At 39.6% G+C, this 20715-nt stretch overlaps 1 protein-coding gene across 2 annotated transcripts in view; it reads right to left on the bottom strand.

Moving 5' to 3' along the window:
- LOC133128126 (B-cell lymphoma/leukemia 11B-like) overlaps positions 1 to 20715 on the bottom strand; it is a 58447-nt gene that overhangs the window by 9585 nt on the left and 28147 nt on the right. The gene's annotated exons all lie outside the window — the stretch shown is intronic.

The following is a 20715-nucleotide window of genomic DNA, read 5'->3' as shown; positions in this document are numbered from 1 at the left end:
ATACCAAACCTATGTAAAGTTTTAATCACTTTACATTTAACATACAGTAAGTAACGTTCTGTCACTCTAATTTAACAAGAAAAAACTGTTAAATGGAGTGATAAAGTATAATGAATAATGAGAAAAATAAGAATAATATCCACTCAGCAAAGTGAACGACTTTCTCGAGCCACCTTTCTCATGACTCCAAAATTTGCCTCCCCCCCCCAGACCATGGGGTCGTTCAAAAGCACCAGCGCAAAATAATAACACTCTTCCAGCTGGTACACGAAGGACTGCAAAGATGCAGTGATAAGCGAAACGATCCATCCTTGATGTTTATTGCACATATTTTAATTAATTTGAGATTACAGCGCTAGAACGATAACGGCTCACCGCCTCGGTCTGTCCGAACAAACGGGAACTAATGAGGTCATTCGGCTTGCATCAGTTGTTTAATGGGATTATAGAGACAAGAAATAAAAGTCTAATTGACTAGGAAGCACAAACATATCTCACCCTCATTATAAACCTATTCTGGCATCAGACAATTAACTCAACAGGGGGTCCCTGCTTCGAAAGTTCCTTTGAGAACCTCCTGCATTCATTTTCTCTGGATATTACTGATCATGCACAAATTGAGTAAAGTCCAGTGGCAATTTTATTTGTTTGCCATATTTTTTCTTGTATGGAGCAGGACAGGTCATGTGTATTCTGTCTCATCATTTCACTTTACTAAATTCCATTTTTTAAAAGATTTGGGGCATTTTATTATTCTCAGGGTCAATTTGAGCCCATTCAGTGTTTGCAAACAGTTAGCCCTTTTTTAATATTGATACTGTATGATTTTCTAATTTGGTCAGATGAAATAGTAAACATGCAATAAACATAATGCAATGCGACATCCTGTACCAACTTGGCATACAAATGTGTTATTTTGACCCTCTGTAACTGTATAAAATGTAAAAAAAAATATACAACCATTTAAATTTTTTCTCTGATTCTTTGTGTGAGTTTCTGCTCGCACTTTCCCATACAGGTGCCAAACTTACTGTTCCTTAGGATCTAAAATGAGATGTTTCTCAAAAATTTTTGTATATTTTTTTATAAAAAGCTAGTAATTTGGGAGACCATAAGGCAACACACTACATGGCCAAAAACATGTATTACAATATTTTTGTGTTTATTTCAACTGTTGGGCTCAATTTGACCCAAAACCGGTAAAACCGGTCATACAATCCAAACATAATAGGAGGGTTAATAAACAAATTCATAATTTAAAATAGGCATATGGCAAGTAGACCGCATATTATGAAAGCCATATGGTGATTTGGTCACCTTTGCATTCTGACATTGTGCATAATTTAATGTGAGAGCTTTATTTATTTTTTTACCATAACTGTGAGAATATTTACTTTAGCGAAATCTATTTTGTCTCATAACTAAAATGTGAACAGCTACAGCACTTCTCATGAATTTAATAAGGCAGGGGTCTCCAAAAGTAATTGTCTTCCATTTGTAATTATTAATGCAATTAGGCTCTTATTGAGCCGCTCTATTCCAAACACCCTCAAGGTCTTCAGACATCCTGATTTATTAGGATCCATTAGCTTCATTTATCCAAAGGTGTATTCCGAATCTGAGAACCAGGCCACCGATTGAAATTTACAAGGCAATTTAATTTCACCTCAAAAATGTATGATGAGGAATTAAGATTTTTAAAAATGAATGCTATCAAACAATAAAACATAACTTTCATTTCATCACAGTTTCAGGTGCATCTATATTACAACTGTTTCATGTCCAGTGTGGTCAAGGGTCAACTGCAGTGTGTTTAATGCCCAATGCCCACTATGCTATGTCTGGTGTCACTCAAGGCAAAAAAAAAAAAACCCCAGGTGAAATTTCCAGTTCCCTCAAAACCACATAGAGGAAAGGGAAGGGTGACTTACTATAACCTCTATTTCAAACTATTAGTGTCGTCAATGCAGCGCATTGATCATTTGAACTCAAACCATGGCTTTACATGGAGGGGGATTGAAAATTATGCTTAAATGGAGGGGGGCTCAAAAACTCTGTTTACATGGAAGAAGACTCAAACACTGTGCTTAAATGGAGGGGGACGCAAACACTATGCTTACATGTAGGGAGACTCAAACACTATGCTAACATGGAGGGAGAACCCAAACACTTACACGGAGTACAGCACTGTACATAAAACAAGTGGGCAGCAAATATTCTCACTGATTCCGCACACATAGGCAAAGCAGGCTAGTAGTAACCACTAAACACTGATCTCAACTGAGGTTTATTTTGTTTTACCAAGGCGATGTTATTCAGGATGCCGTTAGTATTACCAAGCACAGGGACGCTCAACTTAGATCCAAATGAATCTAATAGATGTTCATCAAAGGCATTCTGTAATGTATCCACCATGTAAAAAGTCTTGCCATGCAGAACTGGGCACTGTCAAAGTAACCTCTTATTTCAGTCTATTTATTTATTTATTTATTTATTTATTTATTTATTTATTTATTTATTTAGGTTTTAAAAAAACCTGTAATTAAAAACAAATATATAGTTTACACTCACTTTATTAGGTAGACCAGTACACCAACTTGTTAATGCAAATATTAAATCAGCCAATCGTGAGGCAAAAAATATATATATATTTGGGATGGCCTAGGGTGTGCTCCTCAGATTAAATATGCTCTGGGCTCATAGACATGCAGGTGTCATCCAGACCTGCAATGAAACATTCTATAGACGAGCAAGGACAAAAAATAAAGGTGGCGTTTGATATTCTAATGACTTCGGGACCTTTCTGTGGTCTCTGGTTCACTTCTGTTTCCCTCCAAGGGGGAGAGGAGAAGATGAAATGACATGCGTGACTCTAAGCGGAGCGAATATACCGCCGTCGCCGGTCTCCGTGCCAAACGCTGCCACAATGCGGAGAAGAGGTGGGCGGTGACGAATCCCCCCCCACAAGATCCCGGAGGAACTGCGACACTCAGCCTTCAAAAGACGCCTGTCACCGTCGTTGCCTCGTTCAAAGCCTGACTCCGGGAAAATTTGCATCTCGTCTTGAAGGGTGTGACTTGTGTCGTTAAAAGACAATGCACACACCCCCCACCCCACTGCACCATACCATCACCAACACCACCCTCCCTCCCCTCCCAAAGGGAAAATTCCACCTCGCAACCGATGCTGCTTGTCTCATGACAGCTCGGAACATATTTCATCCACATCTGAAATATGCAAAAACAGCCGCGAGTGCAGAAGCACGCAAAGAATCGAAAAGAAATGGCGTGTTTTATAATGACGTCCCTTTGTGTGGCGCAGCAGAAGGAAGGACCTGTTATAAATCATTCATTGCATTCTTTGAAACATGCAAATATAGCTGATAATTCACAGGTTCAGCCCCGCAGTAATAACAGCCAACAAGCCCTCAGAAAAGTCGCCACACATCTAAGGAGTAGCCAACACTAAATTACTGTTGTGGAAGTCTTCCAGATTTTGCAATGATCTAGTTTACAGTAAAAGCTAATGAAACACTGCCACAAGATACAAAGGTTGACTATCCTTTTTTAGCCTTGCTTTCATTGTGATGCCATCACGAACGCCTAATGACCCAGTTACTTGTCTCGCTCAACACAGTAAACATGGCTGGAATTACAGGTTAAACTGTTAAATCATTGCTACTCCAATGGGTTGAACTATACAGAGAGAGAAAGTGATTCACACTAAATGGCTTAATGAGAGGGTGATGCCAAACTGATTAAGACTACTGCTTAAGGAACATTTTCTGCAGTTACAGTGCAGTCCGCACATATTTGTGACACAATTTTTACTGTTTTGGCTCTGTATTCCAGCACATTGAATTTAAAATTTTGATGTGAGAATGGACTGCAAGGATGCTGAAATAGGGTGACTATGTTTAAAAACTATATAATTAAAACTCTACATACACTCACTGAGCACTTTATTAGGAGGTTATTCATTGGATCTAATAATCATGTGTCAGCAGTGCTATGTATAAAATCCTTCAAGCGCAGACTGAAGACCCATCTCTTCAGGCTACACCTTTCCCTCCCCAACTCACAATCACTGTGATTAGCCTTGGACCGTAATGGCACTTATATATAGATATCGTTACTTGTATAGGTATTGTTTTTATTGGCTGTTGTTGTATTCTAGCTGCCAACAGTGGTATGCTAGTTAGAAAGTTGATTGTACTCTTCAAGGGTTCTGAATTTCTGTATGTTTACACTAGGACTCGGAACTGTACTGTCCTCTCAGGTCTACTTTTGCACTTGTTCTTGTGATTGATTTGCACTTTGTTGTACGTCGCTCTGGATAAGAGCGTCTGCTAAATGCTACGTAATGTAATGTGATGTAATGTAATGTAGATACGGGTCAGGAGCTTCAGTTAATGTTCACATCAACCATCAGAACGGGGACAAAATGTGATGTAAATGATTGCCAGACAGGGTGGTTTGAGTATCTCAGAAACTGCTGATCTCTTGGGATCAGCATGATAGTCTGTAGAGAATGGTGTGAAAAACTAAAAACATCCAGTGAGCAGCAGTTCTGTGGGCAGAAACGCCTTGTTAATGAGAAAACTCCAAGAAGAATTGCAGACTGATTAAAGCTGACAGGAATCTGACATAAAGTAAATAACCACACATCACCAACAGTGGTATGCAGAAGAGCATCTCTGAACATACAATATGTCAAACCTCTAAGTGGATAGGCTACAGCAGCAGAAGCCTAATACATCTAAAACTATTAAATACCTAATAAAGTGCAGAGATGCTTTTGTTCATAGTGCATACCACTGTTGTAACGCACGGCTATTTGCGTCCAGTCTAGCCCTTTCTCCTTTGACCTCTAATGTGTTTCTGCCCGCAGAACGGCTGCTCACTGGATGTTTTTAGTTTTGCACCATTCCCTGAAAAATTACAGACTGTTGTGCATGAAAATCCCAGGAGATCAGCAGTTTCCGAGATACTCAAGCCACCATGTCTGGCACCAGCAATCATTCCACGATCAAAGTCACTTAGATCACATTTCTTCCACATTCTGGCATTTCCCACAGCTGAACCTCCTGACCATGTATTAAATGCTTTTATGCATTTAGTTTCTGCCACATGCTTGGCTGATTAAATCTTTTCTATTTTCATTAACAAGCTGGTCTACCTAATAAATTGCTCAATGAGTGTATGTTGTCTTCGGGAGTTCTTTCCAAAATATAAGGAAGTATACAATGAATAATCTTGCTTCATATGCTGGCTTACTACTGTGTACATGTTCTGACTGTTGGTGTTTTTATTGCTGTTGTGCCACTTTTGCTTTTAGCCTGTTTGAGTTCATCTGCATTTGCTTTGCCACTTTGCCTGTATTTTCACTGTCACTATTTCACACAATGCTTTGTTTGAGCTCTTCCAGCCAATTTCTGTCGCTATAATGGTGTTTGTGAAGCCTTATAATGTCAGCTGATCCATAAATTACTCAGGATGGATGTACCTTATAATTGAATATGTAAATGTAAAGAAAGTAGCCTACATTTCTAATGAGAAAATGCTAAAATGAGCCAAAGCAGGTCCTAAACGATTATTAAAATATAATGGTATGTTTCTCTTATCTGGTACAGGATTATTCAACTTCTATAAACTCAAAGTTTCCAAGTGGGTGAAAATGTGCCTTCTTTGGTTTATGTATTTTACCTTAAGCAAGGATGACTAACCTTCATATTATGTTTGGGGTCTATTTCACCCCATTCAGTGTTTGAGTCTCTTAAAAAAGTTATTTTTTTATTTCAACATGAAATAAATATAATGCGATGTTTTCAAAAGTCCTGTACAAACTTTGCTTACAAATGCGTTGTGTGGGGTTAACTTCACCATCTGTAGCTCTATAAAATGTAAGAAAATATACAACCATTTTTATTTTTATCTCAGATTTCTTTGTGGATGATTCTGGTGGCACTTTCCCATGCAGGTGTCAAACTTCCCTCAGGCTCTAAAATGAGATGTTTCTCATAGATCTTTCATATCTATGGATAAAAGGCTTGTCATTTGGGAGACAATAAGAAGCCAACACACAAAGGGCCAGATTTTCTAACGTTAAGCCAATCACAGGCTGCGCTTCTCTTCTTAATGCATATGCATTTAAGGGTGGATCGCACAAATAAAGGGAGGAGATATGTGGAGATAAGTGTGGTTGATTATGTATTTCGTTGAATTTACTAAACTTCACACAATTAACGAGGGTCGTTTTGTGTGCAAAATTTATCCACCTATAGATCCACCTATATTGATCCACAAATAGCAGGTATAAATTGAGGGGCAAGCGAGATACACAGGCTCTGAATCTTGAAAAAACTTGCAACAAAAATCACACTATTACAACACAAAGAAATCATGAAACAGATTAGTAATATTAAATATGAATTAATTATTGCAGCCAAGCAATAATTAAAGCCGGGTGTTGGTCACAGAAAATATTTAGAAAATAATTTATGAAATTAAACCTGCAAGCAGGGTTGAAGGGGGCCATGTTAAAAGTGTGCCTATTAACACTGATAGCAAGTTTTATGCCAAGTTGACCAAAGATTGTGTGTAATGAGCTGAGATATGAGCTTATGCCCTGTTTAGGTTGTTTGCCTTTGATTTGGCTGAAATGGATAAAAAAATCCATCCGATAACTTTCGTGAAGCTTGGTCTGAAGATCATTTATGCCAAATATCATCTTCTGGATCTCCAGAAGTATCACGTGACACAAGAATCACTTGTTAGGGGAAACACATCAACACTTAAAGGTACAATAGGTAAGATTTTTGTGTTAAAGCATTGTTACAAGGCCATTTTAAATCCCTTTCTATCATTGAAAAAAGGTCACTGAAATGTTGACTCACCCTCTGCTTGTGTTTATAGTCCTTAAATTCGGGTTTCAAAATATGCAGTTGAAGGGCCAGCACTCTGTACCAAAACACTGTATAGCTGTACAATCAATCAAGCTCATTGGTTGAAAATCTAATTGCCACAGCCAATGGCGATTCAATGTCAGCACGTTCACGGAGAAGGGGTGGGACAATTGCTACAATTCCTCTCTTGACCGTTAGAAATATTGTACCATCAAGAGGCAAATGCATTCAAAAATCAAAACTCAATCTGATAACTGGCTTTGTCTGAAAATCATCTGTGCCAAATTTGGTGAAGATTGGACAACATTTGTGGCCTGTGAATTTTTAAAAACTTATTCAGAAAATACAATATGCCGGAAAATACAATATGCCGAAAATTGATGTCAATGGGTGGGTACCTCAATTTTGAATAATGGGCATACAGCATAAACGTATTTCCAAGTTTGACCCATTGGTGGTGCTTGAGTGCTCGAGGTGGAGACATGATGCCACTGTTCCCAATCTGTGCGCCAAATTTCAAAACTTTTTACCATACAGTTCTGGGGACTGCTACAGACACCCTCAAAAGATGATGATGAATAATAATATGGAAAGGTAGAAACACATTGTGTGCCAATGTAGCCTCGCTGCTTGGCCCCAAAATTAACCAATATCTCATGCGCAGCTGTGGAAAATTAATTGGAATTGTGGAATTATCAGTTTTATTTTCAAATTATTTCTTTCTATTTATTTTATTTTTCTCCCAATTTGGTAGCCAATTGTACCCCGTCTGATTCAATTAGAGCTAGTATTAGATACACCACCCACACCCCGTCCCTTGGCGGCCCGAAGGAGAGCAGTAATTTTGTGTCAATTCAAACTGGTGGGGCCCAAATATAAAAGTGGTCATAAAATGTTTACATAATATGAGGGTTTAGACACTTTTTTTCTTTCTTTCTTTTTTGTTCCCTCTCCTCCTGTCCTCATTGCAGTGAAAGCATCCATCTTTTCGTAGCATTACTCTAGTGTAAAATCCAGCTTGAAATACCAGCTACCAGCTGTTTCAAAACCTAGCTTGAGCTGTTTTTTTTCAGCAGGATATAATCCCGGCATCAGGCCAGGCCCACGGAATTAAAAAATCCCATATCTGGGATTCGGGCATGTGCACGGACCATGGTTTGAATCAGCTCCCGCACTGGGACACTGCGCCACATGTTCGGGACGCACGGAGCTACGCACAGACTGCCGGGGGAAGCCTGTGTCAAAGCAGCTGATTTGCGGAACAAAGATTCAGACACCCAGCTTGGTCACTACACCTGTCCCGGACTTCCATGCTTCATTACCATGCCTTTGATCTGGAATCCCCCATTCATATTGTCAACGTCGTCTTTGAAAGGATTGTTGCAAATCGAAGGTGACAGCCACAATGCAGATGAGCCTCCGTGCTGTGCTGCTGCCAAATGCCAAAAATCTATTTTTTTATTTACTTAATCACTCTTTTTAATCCATCTCATTGTATTATTATATTCATATTATATATAATACATTATATGAATTACATTGCATTTATTCATGACTTTTATTTAAAATATTACTATTTTACTTTTCTCTGTAAAGAATCTTAGTCACAGTCTTCTGTGAAAAGCGCTGTATAAAAATTCATTTAATTTAATATAAATTCATACAGAAGGATTTTGTGCAACAATTTTTTATCCAACCCTGTATTTTCAGTAGCACATGATGCACTTTTTGTTATTTTAATGTTTATGATGGGGTGTATATTAATTGTTATATGTGCTCTGTAATTCTTTAAAATAAAAATAAAATAAAAAATCCAGATTAATAAAATGAAAGCTTCAAGAGAAGCTTGTTTGGGTAAATGTGCTGATGTGGTGTTAGCTCTGATGTATATTTAAACTTCTTTATAATATACACTCAGTGGCCTTTTTATTAGGTAGACATGTACACCAGCTTAATGCAAATATTTAATCAGCTAAATGCATAAAAACATACAGACGTGGTCAAGAAATTCAGCTGTTTTCAGACCAAATGTCAGATTAGGGAAGAATCTAAAGTGACTTTGACCGTGGAATGATTGTTGGATCCACACTGAGTATCTCAGAAATTGCTAAAAACATCCAGTGAGCAGCAATTCTGCAGGCAGAAATGCACTGTTAATGAGAGAGGTAAAGGGCCAGACTGGTCGAAGTTGACAGGTAGGTGACCATGTATAACCATGCATTTCAACAGTGGTATGCATAAGAGCATCTCTGAACACACAACACATCAAAGTGGATAGGCTACAGCAGCAGAAAACTAAGTCTAAAAAATACAGTACTGTGCAAACGTTTTAGGCAGGTGTGAAAAAACACTGTCAAGTAAGAATAGAAATGTTAATAGTTTATTTTTATCAATTAACAAAATGCAAAGTGAGGGAGCAGAAGAAAAATCTAAATCAAATCAATATTTGGTGTGACCACCCTTTGCCTTCAAACCAGCATAAATTCTTCTAGGTACACTTGCACAAAGTCAGGAATTTTGTAGGCATATAGTCAGGTGTGTGATTAACCAATTATACCAAACAGGATCTAATGATCATCTATTTAGTATGTAGGTTAAAATACAATCATTAATTGAAACAGAAACGGAGGGTTATAACTGGGTGAGGAACAGCCAACTCTGCTTCCAAGGTGAGGTTGCTGAAGACAGTTTAATGTCAGAAGTCATAGACCATGGCAAGACTGAACACAGCAACAAGACACAAGCTAGCTATACTGCATCAGCAAGGTCTCTCCCAAGCAGAAATTTCAAGGCAGACAGGAGTTTCCAGATGTGCTGTCCAAGCTCTGTTGAAGAAGCACAAAGAAACGGGCCACATTGAGGACCGTAGACGCAGTGGTTGGCCAAGGAAACTTAGTGCAGCAAATTAAACACACATCATGCTTACTTCCCTTCGCAATTGGAAGATGTCCAGCAGTGCCATCAGCTCAGAATTGGCAGAAACCAGTGGAACCCAGGTACACCCATCTACTGGGTGGAGAAGTGTAGTCAGAAGTGGTCTTCATGGAGGAATTGTGGCCAAAAAGCCATACCTCCAACATGAAAACAGCCCCGCGAAAAACACTGCATGAAAACATATTGACATATTGAAATACTTGACTGTAGCAGAAGGCAGTTTGTTCACTGAAGGGCTGGAGAGCGGTAAAAGAATGAGTGTCTGCAGGCAACAGTGAAACATGGTGGAGGTTCCTTGCAAGTTTGGGGCTGCATTTCTGCAAATGGAGTTGGGAATTTGGTCAGAATTAATGGTCTCCTCAATGCTGAGAAGTACAGGCAGATACTTATAGCATCATGCAATACCATCAGGGAGGCATCTGATTGGCGCCAAGTGCATTCTGCTGCAGGACAATGGCCCCAAACGTACAGCCAATGTCATTAATAACTATCTTCAGCATGAAGAAGAACAAGGAATCCTGGAAGTGATGGTATGGCCCCCACAGAGCCCTGATCTCAACATCATCGAGTCTGTCTGGGATTACATGAAGAGACAGAAGCATTTGAGGCTGCCTAAATCCACAGAAGGACTGTGGCTAGTTCTCCAAGATGTTTGGAACAACCTACCTGCCGAGTTCCTTCAAAAACTGTTTGCAAGTATACCTAGAAGAATTTATGCTGTTTTGAAGGCAAAGGGTGGTCACACCAAATATTGATTAGACTTTTCTTCTGTCCATTCACTTCTTCTGTTAATGCGTTTTGTTAATTGATAAAAATAAACTATTGACATTTCTATTTTTGAAAGAATAGTTATTTTACAGCATTTTTTCACACCTGCTTAAAACTTTTGCATAGTACTGTAAGTCTAATAAATACCGAATAATGTGCCCACTGAGTGTTTGTATTGTGTGAAACAAAAAACGCAACATTTATATTCTATAAAACCTATTTAAGCCCATGGACATGTATATGCACATGCATTCACACATGCATATTATTTGCACATTGAACTTTGCTATGGAATATTGCTATGGATCACTGCCACATTTGATTGAAATTATATTATTGCGATCAATGAGAAGAAATATTCTGAAAACACTGGCTTCACTAACAGATTGTATATTTTGCAAGTGATTCAAGGCCCACCAAACCAAATCTTATGGGAACCAAATCTTTGACTGTGGTGCAAGGAAACTTAAGAGATTTAATAACTGTGAAGGAGGTAAAGATATATATTGTTTTAATGTCCTTGTTTGACATAGTATCGAAAACCCAAAGTGTACAGACAAGGTGCAGAAATCAACCCACCAACATCTGCTCCTCATTCCCCTGTGCTAACTCACTGGATTATCGGCCGCTTCCCGTGCAAGAAAATGGCATCTCAGGTGTTTTTTCTCACCCAACCTTGTTATTAAAGGACATACATTCCTGCCAAGAGTCTCTGGGATTAATAAAGGTTCTTTATTTCTGGCTTCTTTAAGCACTGGTTTGAATTCTGTGAAGCGTTTTTATTCCCACTGAGTGTCATATACTGTATGTGTAAAATTCTCTTCTGTCAAATGGGGCCCACACACTAACACTAATTAAAAATACAGACAGTAAAACCAAACATAAATCCAATGATTGTGTACACCGAATTATGCACAATGCATATAAACTTAATTACCACTTAGAGAAATTGGCAGAACACAAACAGACTAACATTCCTGTACTTTGTTTTTAGTCACTGTTAGATATTTAACAGCTAACAGCTTGCACAGGATACTTTTGTCATCAAAGTGAAAAAATATATGATTTCACTTCAGCATAGAAGTTGGGCATAATAAAATAATGTCTCTACACAAAAAGGGTATAACATTATGAATGTAGCCAATTATACAGGCAGTTGTAGTGTACGCAATAATCTTCATTCAGTGTATTCTTCAGTTGTGACTTTATAGTTTGGTCCATTTTGGGTACAACAGAAAAATAGATTTTCATTCATTCTGTAAAACAGTGCCAAACTGGCCATAATTTCTTCCTGTCCAGGTTATTGGGGGGAACTGTCAGTGTTTAATTCAGTTATACGCAAAAACATATACGCAAGTCCCACATGTGCATTAAAGCAAGGCTGTATGTGGTTTGCTGCAAGTCCCATGCCAAATGTACTGTTATACCCCTAAAAGGTAAAAGCCACCAAACCCTTTCACGGTCATTTCTAGCATATAAAACCACTTTGTACATATACATTACTATATTATTATTATTATTATTATTATTATTATTATTAGTATTTATTATTATTATTATTATTATTATTATTATTATTATTATTATTATTATTATTATTGCTGCAGTATTAGTATTAGTTTGTGCATATTTTGTGTGACAAGTTGCTAGCATGCAGGGGAAAGGCTCCACAAGCCTGGTTCTGGTGCTTTACCCTGATAAGGTGAAAGGTCTCTCACACCTTTTACACCCACTGAGAAATGCAGATTGAGTAAGTGCTTTCCGGAAGCTTCAGAAACATGAAAGCGAAAGCAAACGGTCCCACGCAACTGAGGGGACTGAGCGGGCGGCATATTAGCAGACCGCCCACGCAGGTTGCCTGAGCAGCAGTCGAGGTGAATCCCTCCTCCCACCCCTATCTTGTGGTTTGCGACCACCAATCAAGTCTCAGATGGAAGACACACAGAACATTTATTTTATCAGAACTAGCTTTCTATAATATAGCACAGCGTTGGCAGCAAAGCTCAGTAAAGTGTAAAGAGTCATATTTCAAATAAAAATGTAAATTGACAATTGCATTTAATTTTCACACAATGTGTGCAAAAATCATGGTTATGCTTCCATAAAAGAGAAGCTCCTTTGGTATAACAAAAAAATGATGGTTGCGAAAATAATGAAAAGCTTGGAACAAAGAATACATCCTATGTATAGCTGGGGGGTCTTAACTAGTAAAGGCACGTTTACCAGATTACCATAAATGGACTGGATTTAAAAAACTGAAAGTCCCAAATTCAAAGAATGTCTAACAGCTATATCCACCCTGAAAACATTTACAAAACAATAACTAAATAAAACTCAGGAACCTAGGCCATGGCTAGGCACTACCTATCCTCTTTAACAGCAGACAAGCACATATTCTCCAAAACCCCCCAAACCAATACAGCTCGACCGTCATATGAACAGTGCCATGGAGTCATGACCCATGAAATGGGAAAGGTACACCTCCAATTATTGACATTTGCAATGAAATGACTGTGAGCAGGAGTTTATACTCCAGGAAAAACAGCTGAGCACCAATCACAAATGCAAGCTGTGTGCAACGTTGTAAAACCTACCTCTGGAGTCCAGCTTTTGTTTCTACAAGGTGATGGCAACACTGACGAAACAACGATTGTGGCTTCAATATTTGGCCTGGTTAAGAACTTTTCAACCCTTTTGCTGTCGTCTGTCAAAGCGCACAGTACAAATGATGGGTACCCTGCACTTTCTCTTGTTTAATTTCTCTCACTCGCAAAAAAACTGAAAAATGGAAGCTAAGAGGGATTTTTTTTTTAAATAGGAGCAATTCTGGAAAAACCATGGGAAAGACTGCAGAGGGGTAGTGGGTACAGCATGGGGGTGTGGGGGCTATGGCCCTGGCACAGGGTGTCTGGCTCCATGTTAACTGAAACCAGGCCCCTCCATAACCACTCCAGGCTGTTTTCACTCCCCAGAAACAGAGGGGGTTTCACAAATATGCCAGGCCAGTGTATGCCTTTAAAGAGACAGTGCTGGCCTGACAGTGGCCTCACAGACAGGGAGGTGACATGGGCCGCCGGGAAACAGGAGACGTCGCTAATGCTTCCTTAAAGATGGCCGATTACCCTACGCATTTGCAAATGTGCATGAGCCATTTTTCTCTTTTTTAGTTCACCTGCATCCCCAGGCAGACAGACTAGACCCATGGAACGCATGCATACAGGAGTTTTTCACACGGGTCCTGAGAATAACTGCAAATAAAGTAACTGTGGAGAGCTATGGCACCTGGGACAGAAGTACTGAATAAAGTCAGGCACTGTAAAACATAATTCATTAGCAGAGCTGCTGCTTTCATTCCCCTTGGTTTAGATTGTTGCTTATACATAGGCACGTGCCTGGCACTGTGCCTTCTCCCCACCAAAACTTTTACGCCTCCATTTTACATTTCTGCGTCTGGTGTATTATCATTCTAACATTCAGTATTTAGTGTTCTAATACACTCGTGCTCTAATTTTCAGATTTTTGATTTTGTCACTTTCCATATTGTTCAAGTATACTAATGTTCTAAGGTTCTGCATATTTATATATCTATTATTTTTGGAAAATCTTTTTTTATGTTATCGATGACATAGAATTACATTTATCATTCATTTATCATGACGTGCCATACCAGAATGTCATACTAATATTATTTATCTGTATGATGACATACAGAGGCATGCCAAAACATGGGCTCGGCTGCTATAAGCACTCATAAGTGTTTATGTAGGTTTGACTGCCGCTGCTTCTTAAAAAAGACTGTATAGTGTTACAGTACTGGCTCTTATGTTCACTTGCAGTCAGACTCCAGCAGCTATTAATTTGCTGTTGTCTTGGAGGACCAGGTACGAATGTTAACCAGTCCTGACGCTGCATTGGGAGCAGTCTCTCGCGGATGCTGGGCTGCAGTGAGCGGGCCTCGGGAGCAAAGCTGCATGGGAATTAATGACACGTGTTGGAAGGATAGCGTGTTCTATGTCTTAATGGGTCCCAGCTGGGCCAGGCATCCAGTTCCATTTAAAAGGAACCGGGGAGAAGCAGAGGCGGTCGGCGCGCCTTCAGGAGCGATCAGCGAGCTGCGATAAACACTCCTCAAATGTGCACGTTTAACGGAGCGCGGGGGCACGCCGCCCCACCCCCTCCCCGCTCCTGCAAACGGCCGCTACTTCTCCCCCAAGTTCACCAACCCGCTTGATAGCACCACCTGCCTCGTGTCTGACGCGTGAGTGACAGACGCGGTTGCTCCGCGGGGCAGAAGGAGAGATTGGAGAACCGAAAAAACCCTCTTCAGCTGCCGCTAGACCTGAGACTGTTCTGGAATGTTTTGCTGACTGAAAGCAGGCCGTCCAGGGCCAACAATTCCCTCTTAATGAAATCGCTTCTGTTGCTGTACTGTTACAAAAAAGAACCAAAAAAGATAAGCCTGATCTGAAACCTCATAAAAAATTAAGGTGATTCAATATGATCCAAGCTCTCTGATCTGATGCCTATAAATATACTCGATCAGGACACAAAAAGCATGGTACAAACTGAATGTACAAGCTCTAATAGAGCAAGGGTAGCAAAATAGACAGACAAGCTTGGGCTACTCCCAGACAAAATTTCCTGAAGAGAGGTGTGATCCAGCAAGGATCCTTCGGCAAAAAAACCTGTGGTAATGACATTGCGATGACCCAACGGCCTTTTACACCTCAATGCTGTCACAAGAAAGTGTGGAAATGTTTCAAGAGCTGTGCTGTAATTCCACACTGCTCCCACGGTATGTTAAAACCCACCTCAAACAAAACTAGATTACATGGCTTTTTTTTACATGGCTTACAATTGCTTTATTCTCTGTTTTCTTGGTCAAGCAGGATAGACCACAGTCATGTCAGTAACACACACTGACGCACAAATACACACACACTTCCACACACACGCACACACACACACACACACACACACACACACACACACACACACACACACACACATAGACATGTACACGCATACACACAGATATGGCCACTCAGAAAATAATGAGATTCCTGTAGGTGTGAGGGCATCGGAATCATTTCAGAGAGCTGGGGCCTCAAATGTCCTCAAGTATCCTCTAATAATGGGCTGCAAAGCAATACAATCAAGTAAAATATAAATACATGAAATCTACTCCCATTTGAGAGATTCTTGTAGCCCCATCTTTCCTATAGTTTACAGGTTGCCTGCTGTATTCAATAGCCAACTGTAGCCTACTGACTAAATTGTGGGACCAATAGCCCATTCCCCCCACAACCCACCCCCCCGCCCTTCTGGCGCCAGTGCCTGGTGTCCATATTTAAAAAAAAATAAAAACTGGCCTCCAACTTGCAACCGCAGATAGATGGAGTCCAGGACACTGACAGAGAGAGGTAATGCCATTTTACCACAGCCTTGGGGGGCACAGACAAAACACAGAAGCAAACAAACTGCCCTAAGAACGGGTGGTCTTCAGCCAGAACATTCCTGGGGCCAGTCTACATGACTACCATACAAATAAATAACCAAAAAGTATTTCACACGATCTAGAGTGGAGGGAAGCTTATGCAGCAGCGCAAAAAAAACGATAAAACCCTCACTTTCCCCATCATCACTCACAGGCATCTGTGTCTGCCCGTTGAGACACCTGCCATTGTGGTCTGAGACAGCAGATTTCCGCTGTGCAGATAGTGGATTCACCGAATGTATAATGGGCGGGGTTAACAGATGTTACCAATCAACCGCCATGTTAAAAAAAAATGCTTTACTCTCAACAGCAAAACACTGTGATTGGTTCATATGAGTGATCAAAAAGACCATCACTGCGTGTCAGCGACAAGACTCTACTGTGCCCTGACTAGAAATCAACTGCACTATTGGATAGGTTTGCAATACATTGTGCCCGTCAGTGCCCCACAGTTCTCTGCTTTTGGTTGGGCTGTTTTAATGTGTTAAAAATCTTGCAAACTAACAGGGCTATCTTCATGTCATAGCCATTGTAAAAACACCCAAAAAACGGGGACACTGATACTCGCTCGTTCTCCCTTCAGTGGATTTAAATGGCTAATTTTTAACAGAACCTTAAAGGTTTGACACTTATTCTGTAACATCATGCTGTACATGACAGTGTTTAGACGTAGTGTCCTTTCTTTCTGGAGTACGCCAGAAGCAAAGAACTGAGCGCACTCGCTGCGACGCGCAGCTGATTAGGGAGACAGTGACAGAGTTCACAAGGCATGCAAACTCGCTCTGATCCAGCTAAATTAAAAGCATTTGGGGTCGGTTTACTGCACTGCCACCCAATGCGTCCCCTTATTAAATGAACAGGAAAACAGCACCAAATCAATGGCATATTTCTGCGGTGGGAAAGCCCAAACTTTGAATTTGCAGACCAACTGTTTCGGTTTTGTGACGGTTGCGTGCTGCTGTGTGAAAAGGATACTGATTGGATGGGAAGGGAAAATGGACTGACATTAGATCGACATATGGTACACTTTAAGACGTGTTCATATGGTTATGAAGAATTAACTAAATAAAGGAAAAAGTACATTTAAATTTCAGCTTGTCATTTAGGAAAACGGACGGCAGACAGAAAAATGGGCTCCAAGCTGGCCTTGCTCTGTTATGCGGCTCCATGTTCTGGCCAGTCTGCAGGCCGAGGAGCCAAAACACATTTATTGTAAATAATTACCATTCTAAAATGTTTCCGAAGTATAGTTCATGTACAGTACACTACTATGCTTGATTTGTCAATTCTTCAGAAAATTATTTTGCTCTTGTTCATTACTGTATTCGTTCAGGTTTGTTATGATTTATGCTTATCACACCCATCACTGCATTCTTTACCAGTAAGTTGGTTGGCCACTGTCACTGTCAGTCATTGTCTGATACCAATATACAAAAACCGCCACCATATATAGAATGATGATACGTTATTTGGTTAGCCTGAATTGTGAATATATTAAAAAGTCATTTTAATGACATTTATTTGTTGTGGAGAGCCTACAGCAGTCGAGTTTCAGAGTAGCCAAATGAACCACGGACGCAGCGGTGTGGGCTATGGCAGCATTTTGAAGAGTATAATTTGTAAAAACATCAGTGTAAAATATGTCACATTATCAACCAGAAAAGAGCATATTGCACAGCATGTCAGTTGTATGATTACAAAGGATATGTTGGCTCTTAAATTTGTAAAGCTAAAGGCTTTCTTGAGCCCATGGAATTGTTAGAGCCAGAATTGACCAGCGAGCGAGATCATTACAACGCAGGTTGAGTAGGAACAGATTAGAAGCATAAAGTTGGCTAAATTAAATCATCTTAGATTTACAATAAAAAAAATATTTTTATTGCCTTTGAAACTAAAAACAGCATGGGTTATAAGGGAGATATTACAATGACAAAACACAACTTGACAGGGTTTTGCAATTCTGGCTAGAAGTTGAATAGCTACATAAAACAATTGTAAAATTAAAATGCAAGCTAGTGTCCTTGAACAAAAGTGGCCTAGCCATAAATGTAGAAAACCAATTGCTTGTTACATTTCCATTCAAACAAGTGACCAGATTCCTTAAAACCAGCCAAAATCCGCAAGCAAGCAACTTCCCGTTTTTCACTTGGAAAAAACAAGTGCAAAGTTGCGTATTAGCCAGAAACTCAGCGAATAGCCTAAGCTGAATATCTCGGTATTGATGTTTAGAGTCATTTTTTTGCCCACATCTTTCTCTAGCTTTCTTTAACAAACCAGCCTTCTCAGAATCAGGTGGGAAACTCAGTTGGTTCAATGTGGGAAACGAGTGGCTGACTTTCAGTGGTTCAGGCTGGCTGAATGCCCTGTTGACAAAAACAGATCAAGCTAGGTTCAGACCAGCTCCATGTTCAACATGGTTTGATCAGCTCAAGCTATGGTAGCTGGTAATTTCAAGCTGATCATAGCTGGATTTTACATCAGGGTGATAGCATACAGGCACTGCGCGCCACAGATTGAGCAGACACCAATATTCTCCTGGAATGGACTTCAGTAGACAGGCAGGCACTATGAACAGCCAACAACAAGGTTGCCTAACGTGACAGGCCCTACCAATGCAGGCTGTTGGAAATGACTGATAAAATGTTGGCAGATAAATATGTCACAACCACAGGCATATGCAACCACACATGAGAATGCTAATTGTGGTAATCGCTGGGGCTGCTTTTTACAAGTGAACTCTGAGCTGCAGACCTACAAAGAAGAAATACAGAATGCAATTTTTGCTGCTTATTGCGCAACAGCGGTGAAGGTTCTCCACACCATATTAATGATTGCTTCACTAAAATATATGGTGCAAATCTTGGAACCATGCAACCATGCAACTTCCGCATGGTACAAAAGACAAGACCAAGACATAAGGAAATCGATGAAAACAATATGAGGGAGGGAGAAATAGAAAGGTCAGGCTTTCTGAAAAAGAGCTGCATCTTAGCAATGTCGATCAACTAAAAAGGAAAGGTCTCATATTTGGAACTCAATGGCACATTTCAGTACAGTAGGTTTCATTCAATGAGTTGTAAATTATGTAAAGAAAGGATGGAATGAAGTTAGATGAGGCACCATTCTGCTACTGCATTCCATAGCCACTGTTTTCAGGCTTTCGTAATATACTACAATGGGCTCCAGAATTATTGGAACCCTTAATAAAAATTGAGAAAAAAGGCTGCATTTAATAATCAACATGAATAATGTTCTTTATTTTATGTTCAAACATATGGGAAAATTATATACTTTTATTTCAATACAGTTACTCTCATTTATTGATTGAAGTTTTTGTCAAATACACAACCTCCATCAACATGTCAAACACATTCCACAATTTCACATGCTATTTATTATTCAAAAGCAATTCCTTGTTCATAAGCATACTGAATAATAATAAAATATTTTGAGAATATATTTAGATGCTCACTGATATAAAATGGGGTCACGTCAATAAAAATACCCTCAATATTGGAGCCAAAGGTGTTTTCACGGTCTTCCTCAGAAATAACAAACATGCAAAATCCTTTTCTCAGCCATTAGCATGGAAAAAGCCAAAGAACTGTCCATTCAGAAGACCATGGTAATTGACCATCGGAAGTCGGGGAATGGGTACAAAAAATGCATGAAATAAATATACTTAGCACTGTAAGAGCAATAATAAAAAGGCTTAAAACATATGGAATGGTTGTAAACTTGCCAGGATGAGGATGCATATTATCTCGACAGATGGCAAGGAACATGGTAGGGTAGACATAAGTAACCCATGGATCACAGTTTAGGAATTAATTGTGTCTTAGTCTTTTTAAAAAAAGGCACCTCCATACCAGCAAACGTTTTGGAAGGGTGGCACGAAGACAGTCCTTACAGAGCACAATAAACAAAACCAAGCATCTTGAGTTTGCCAAACCTGGAATTATGACTGTAAGATAATGCTATGGTCAGATGGGACCAAAATTGATCAAATTGGCTATACACACAATCAATATGCATACAAGGAGAAGCACCTCCAACCTACTGTCAAATATGGTGGTGGGTCATTGATGTTTTGGAGATGTTTTGTTGCCAGCGGTCCTGGTACACGCGTTGCCTCTAATAGGAGGCTGAGACTAGGTGATGGGTAGATTTTCCAGCAGGACAATGAGTCCAAACACAAATTAAAATCCATGCAGAAATGGTTTAGTGAAAACAATAACCATGTTCTGCAATGACCATCTCAGTCTCCAGATTTAAATCCCATTAATCCCCTGCATGGAGGAATGGTCAAAATCCCTCCAAATGTGTTCTCTAACAATATCACAAATTATAGAAAAAGACTCATGGCTGTCATATTTGCCAGGGATGTTTACATAAAGTATTGAACGAGGAGTGCCAATAATTGTGAAACCTGTTTTTTGCGGAAAAATACTTTGGCTGATTCATTGAATCATTAATAGAGCACACCGCTTAAGACATGTTGGAATACAAATTTTGCGTGACTATAATTTTTTAGTTTCTAGCATTTTTTGTGCATATTTATGCCAATAATTCTGGATTTCATATGTATATATCTCTACAATTTTATAGAGGT

This window comes from Conger conger, chromosome 5, assembly GCF_963514075.1.
Source record: "Conger conger chromosome 5, fConCon1.1, whole genome shotgun sequence".
Classification (NCBI taxonomy): domain Eukaryota; kingdom Metazoa; phylum Chordata; class Actinopteri; order Anguilliformes; family Congridae; genus Conger; species Conger conger.
The sequence above is the reverse complement of the archived record's forward strand: the minus strand, read 5'-3'. Positions and strand labels throughout refer to the sequence as shown.